This window comes from Felis catus, chromosome B2 (genome assembly GCF_018350175.1).
Source record: "Felis catus isolate Fca126 chromosome B2, F.catus_Fca126_mat1.0, whole genome shotgun sequence".
Classification (NCBI taxonomy): domain Eukaryota; kingdom Metazoa; phylum Chordata; class Mammalia; order Carnivora; family Felidae; genus Felis; species Felis catus.
The window spans coordinates 118,746,984-118,753,564 of record NC_058372.1 but is presented as its reverse complement, the minus strand read 5'-3'; the positions used below and the strand labels follow the sequence as shown (position 1 = coordinate 118,753,564).

General features: G+C 37.5%; 1 pseudogene; it reads left to right on the top strand.

Moving 5' to 3' along the window:
• Positions 1-2,857: 2,857 nt before the first annotated feature.
• On the top strand, positions 2,858-2,970 carry LOC111560653 (annotated as a pseudogene).
• Positions 2,971-6,581: the final 3,611 nt, after the last annotated feature.

Genomic DNA, 6,581 nt, shown 5'->3' with positions numbered 1-6,581 from the left:
TTCTTTCACTGTACAATTCTTTTAACTTCCCTGTATGTTTAAGATTTTTCATAAAAATATTTTGAGAAAAACTGAATTAGAAAAGAAGTAGGTATGGGTCACTTATTGTCACTGAATAGATAACAGGTACTTACTTAAAAATTTTATATGTTAATGAAATTTCTAGATATGTACTTTTAAACTCTTACTTTGACATTTATCAGCACACTCTACCACTTAATAGCTCTGTAATCCCTGGGCAAATAATTTCTCTGAGTGTCTTCTGTAACCCAAGAATATGCCACACGTCCAAAGGTAGTGGGTTGGGTCAAATGATATCTTGGTACAATTTGAAGTAATTTCCTGATTAATATTAATAGACAGAAGTAGACTATACAACTCCAACTGCCTTAATTTGTTAACAGATATAAGCTTGTGTGCACGTGTGCGTGTGTGTGTGTGTGTATGTGTGTGTGTTGACCTACAGGAAATTGCTATTTTTATACTCAGAAATTGTCAAATATCAGAAGCTTCCCATGGTCCACTCTAATACATGCTGATATTTATAATACAACTTCTACCAGATATTCTATTTATTCAACGTGCACTTACTGGGCACATACTTTATGTCAGCCACGAGCCTCCTTCTACATCAGATACAAAGAGGAAGAGTCCCCACACTAGAGAAGCATATAGTACAGTCTCTTTTTCCCAAGGTCTGTGATCTAACATCACTGTTAGTGATGCTTATCACATGCCATAGAAACACAGAGGACAGACCACTGCATCATTGAAGAAGACTTCAGTGAAGACATAATAGAAGTCTCCCAGAGAAGTGAAAGAAAGGTAAGGGCACTCAGGGACCACTGTGAGATGGCACGTAGGCATGTCTTGTGAGGGAATAATGAGAAGCTCAGTGTAACAGAAGCCTGTAAGGCGGATGTATGAGGGATCTGAGGCAGGAGGTGAAGATTGGGTCATAGTCTAAAGGTCATGCTAAGGACCTTTTATCTTATTTATAATGTCATTATCAGCTTTGATTTTGAAAAATATTAATTTTTGATAGACAATGTGGATGGTACACTAAAATTGGGAGAAGCAAGTCTCCAGGTGACAAGACAGAAAGCTGTTGCAGATGAAAGCCAGTAGGAGGGTGGAAAAGAGAGGCTGGATTCACAGAGATTTCTGGCAATAGAACTGACAAGATTTGGTAACAATACCAAATATATCTTTAATCAAATTTGGGAAGTTTTAGGTCATTGTTTCCTCAAATCTTTTTTCTGCATTGTTTTCTCTAGATCTCTTTTCAGACTCTACTCATATTCATGTTAGACCTGATATTGTCCTACAATTGACAGTTTCATCTTCATTCATTTTTATTTTAAATATTTTTCCTCTTTGTTATTTAGATTGAAGAATTGCTATTATCTATCTTCAAGTTCATTGGTTCTTTCCGCCATCTTCAGTTTGCTCTTAAACCCATCCAGTAGGGTTTCTTTTTCCTTTCAGATAATGTCTTTTTTAGTTCTATATTTCCCATTTGGTTCTTTTTTAGAGTTTCTATTTCTCTGTTGAAATTTTCACTACTGACTTATTGCGATCATATTTTTCTTTACATTTTTATATAGTTGTAACAGCTGCTTTAAAATCCGATCTGCTAATTCCAATTTTTCAGAGTAATTCTCTATTGGTGACCTTTGCTCTTCAGTATGGGTATCACTTCCCTATTTTCCTCATGTATTTAGTCATTTTATTTTGCAACAGGAGTCTTGTAGAGAATATGTTACATTTCTGGAGCATACTGATGTGATGTTTTGCTTGTTTTAGCAAGAAGATACCTTGGCAACTTAAACTCCAAATTCTGTTTGCCCTGCAGTGGTCAGCAGCTGAACTCTCTGTTCAATCCTTTCAATCTTAGATGGCTGTTCCCTACCACACATGCATACCTCAGAGGTCAACCAGATATTGGACAGAGCCAACGTGCAGAATTTGGGCTCTCCTGTGTCTCTCTCCTTTCTGGGATTTTCACCCTCACTCTCCAGTTGCTACAGTAACCCTGAATACAGTGCAGACTAGAGCTGCCTTCAGGTGACAAGCATTAAATATGGGAAGTTCACCAAACACTATTCTCTGTTTCCAAGTACCAATGCTTCTTCAGTTTCTGCCTACCTTTTTCTGTCCTCCAGCAGCTTGAGAGAGTTGGAAAAAATATACTCACACACACACGTGTGTGTATGCACCTGTATGTATGTATAAAATTATGTATATTGTGTGGGTATGTATATAATTGTTATCACTGGAATGTTGATCTGATCTGAGCTACTCTGCCTTTACCAAGAGAACCCTTACCTAATATAAGATTAGACGTATTCTCTGTTTAGAAAGTACCTAGGGGAAAAAAATCAGTAAGTAAGAAAGTCCTCAAATGAAAACTGAAATATATTAAGAAGAATAACCCAAAAGAAAAATGAGCAAAAGAATGAACAAACATTTCACAGAGGGGGAAACACAAATGGTCAATAAACATATAAAAAGTGATCAACTATAGCAATAGTCAAGTAGCTTCAAATTAAGATAACAATATTATATCTATTTTTAACAAAAATTAGGACAACTAACAAAACCAACATGTGGATCGATGGGAATGTGTATACAGTGCTAATGGGAAGATAAAATTGTACCCCAGCAAATAACTTGATACTCTTGAAAAGTTAATCATTTGCTATTCCATTCCAAGATATACACAATATACATACAACCTCAAAAATCTCTTTGTGCATCAGGAGTACTAGAATGTTCAGGGAAGCATGTTTCACAATAACATAAAAAAAACCCCAGGGAAACCAAATGTCCACTTACAAAAGAGTAGACAAATTTTGTGCTTGCTTCAACAGCACACATACTAAAATTGGAACGATACAGAGAAGATCAGCATGGACCCTGTGCAAGAAAGCGTTCCATATTTAAAAAAAAAAGACTAGACAAATTTTGATACATTCTCAAAGTTCATATTACACAACAATGAAAAGAATGACCTATCACCAGACAATAATATGTATTATCTTAGAAACCGTACCAAGTAGAAAAAGACTAGATATATACATTATGAAATCATTTTTATAAAGTTCAAAAAAAGGAACTAAATAATATTTCAATTCACATGGCTACACAGAAAAGTTAATTTTTTAAAGAGTGATTAATGAAAAATTCAGCATAGAGGTCATCACTGGGCAAGAAACAGGATATGAATAAGTAAAGAATAAAAAGGTATTGGTATTTTTCTCATTCTTAAGGAGGGGATGGGTTCACAGGCATTCCTTTGAAAATATGCTTCATAAATTATTCATATTTACATATAATCTTTTGTATGCATAAAGTAAAATATTAAAATGTAGAAGGGACTGAAAATGAAGAAAGCTTGGAAAAGGATGAATAAAAGCTTAGTAGCAGGAAGGATATCTTGTTGTCATGTTTTTAGCTGAGTAAATACTAGTTAGCTAAATATATTTTTTGTAAATCTCAACTTAGACATTTAAATAATTAGGTAATCAGATGTCTTTTAAAATTAACATATTTTTTGGAGTAGCAAGGCTTTCAAAAGTCATATTTGTGTCAAAAAAAATGACATTCTGAGTATTCCTAACATAGTAATTGTATAAAACATATCTTTTTTTTGGTGAACTAATTTTGACTTCAACTTTCTACACACATGTCCTGGTGCTTGTAAATACACTTAGTACTAAAGCTTATTATTTAGATTGGTCCTCCCCTTTAGTCTGCAACTAGTTTGATAGCATATACTAAGCAACTATTGTTATTGAGGCGGAGAATATTAAAATTCATCATTCCCAAATGAGGTTTCTGAGATAAGTTCTCTCCTACCCCAAAATCTTGTCTGAACTAATATGTGCTTTTTCTTTTCAAGATGTGGGTCATTTTGAAAGAAGTGTTTTTTATAAGAAAACCATGTATGATTAATGCTAATTTGAAAAGTTACCCTAAAATTCTGTGGTCTTCCGAACATCACATGATGAAAAAAAAGCTATTTGGGATTGTACTGTAGGCTTCCCAAAAAGGCCAAGGAGTCTTTTTCTAGTGATGTTATAGAGTTCATCTTGAAAGCAGCTGGGAATATTTGGGGAAATAGTCACAATTTAGAATGTAGTTAGATTCTTAGTCATCACAGTAAAGAACATACCAGACAACAATCAAAATGCTACGCTTTCTCAGACCAAGGATGGAAAGTGACTTGCAAATCTAGAAAAGATTTCCAGAGGGGAAAACAATTCTTACTCGTTTCTTCTACTTACCAAGTATGTTTTAAGTTCTAATGGGTTGGTTTCTCCAGTCTGGTGATACTAGAACACTGAAAAATAAAAGTATAAGGGATTCAGAGCAGGGAAAAGTTGAGATCCTTCCTATTCAAGTGTGGTTTGCTGACCAGATGGGATTCTGGTTGAAATTCAGCATCTTGGGGCCACCCAGACTTTCTGAGTCAAAATCTTCATTTCCACAAGACCCCCCACATGATTGATGTGCACACTAATTAATGTAGACTAGGTTTATTTCAAATAAACTTACATAAAAATCACTTGCTTTTCTTCAGGTTATTATGTTCCATGGAAATGCTTATGAATAATAAGGAAAGCCTAGAGAGAGATGTCGCTATTTCCTTTTAATCTCTCTTCTAACTAAAAAAACCAAATGATTATTATATCTTCTTTCCTGGCTATTAGCTTTCGTGAACTGGGAAAGCTAGAAAAGCAGGTATTTCCCTTAGGATGAAGGACACACACGAGATCTTCAAGGGCAAATACTAAGCTAGAATTATTGTTCTGTTGAAAATTCTTTCCTGTTGTTTTTTTTTTTCTTTTGAGTTAAAAAAAAAAAAAAGACCAAAAAGCCACCTCCTTATCTCAGTAGACATTAACCTTCCAAAGCAGGAAGGATGAGTTAAGAAGAATTGCAAGTACCCAGGTAAGATACTGCCATCAGAGTTTACAGGCAACATGAAACTAAAAGTTTTTTACTTAGAAACTAGCCTTTTCTTAATTTCCGCATGTAATCTGCCAGCAAATCCTGGCAGTTCTAGGTCGGCTGTACGATTGGCAGCTGTGCTCCATTTCTTCTGAAAGGCTTATCCAAATCAGCATTGTCTCTCTCCTGAGCCAGAGCAACAGCCTTCTAACCAACTGGTCCCCCTCTAGCCCCTCTTACCTCCCTCAAGTCCTTCCCAGAGAGCAGTCAGGGGGGGCTCTGTAAATGCAAATCAGACCATCCCCTTCATGGTTCAGGCCTTCCATACCTCCTGTGCAACGGCCCAGTGAACCCTACATGGAAAGGCCCCTGCTTCCTCACCACACGGTATCCCCCTGCCTCCCCATGGTGAACCCACACCAGCTTCAATCCTCCATTTCTGGCCCTTTCCTGCCAGGGTCTCTGCACCTCCTCCTCTCTCTTCACCCCTCCACGCTCTGTCTCATTCTCATATTTCAACTCAAAGGTCACCTCTACGGAGAGGCCTCTCGTGGCCTGGCCACCTCTCCAGAAATAGCACCTGCCTCCCATACCCTGTCGCTCTATCACTCACTGTTTCTCTCCTAGTATCCTATAATATAAACTGTAATGACCTTGTTGATGGGTTCTCCTGCTTCTTGCCTGTCTCCCTGACTAGGCTTTGTGGTTCATAAACATAGGGACTGGCCTATCTTTCTCACTGGTCCATCACTAGCGCCCAGCACAGTACCTGGCACACAGAGGTGCCTAGTAAACACGTGATGAATGAAGCAGGGAGTGAAATTAAGGGAATTAACATAAAGGTATGGTTCTTAGATGGTTACTAAACCTATATTGTAGTTCATTATTTCTTTGTAACTTTGTTCAAACAGAAAAAAAAACCCTTAAATATATCCCAGTGATATCACTGAACTATAAATCATCATTAATATCACCTTGATGTGGGTGGGGCACCTGGGTGGCTCAGTCAGTTAAGGGTCCGACGTCAGCTCAGGTCATGATCTCACAATTTGTAGGTTTGAGCCCTGCATTGGGCATTGTGCTGACAGCTCAGAACCCAGAGCCTGCTTCAGATTCTGTATCTCCCTTTCTCTCTGCCCCTCCCCTACTCGTGCTATCTCTCTCTCTCTCTCTCACTCTCTCTCTCTCTCAAAAATAAACACACATTGAAAAAATTTTTCAGCCAGTCCATACTTATAATCCATAGACATTGTGGCCACTCGACTGGGGAGAATATACTGGTCACCCAAGTTATCCAGCCCAAATCACCTTGTATACTGCCCACAAGTATTTTCCTAAGAATCATATCTAATGTCACACTGACAGAAGGCACAGTTGTCTACCCAATCCATTTTCCCCTCTCCCTTCCTAACAGACCTGTATTGTATTTGGAACATAAATGTGCCCAGACAGCACTTCTCAGCCTACCCTGCAGTCAGGTGAGTCAGTTCTGGCCAAAGAGACAGAAACTTAAATCTTCAGAGAAAATTTTGCATTCTTTTTTTTTTTTTTTCAACGTTTATTTATTTTTGGGACAGAGAGAGACAAAGCATGAACGGGGGAGGGGCAGAGAGAGAGGGAGACAC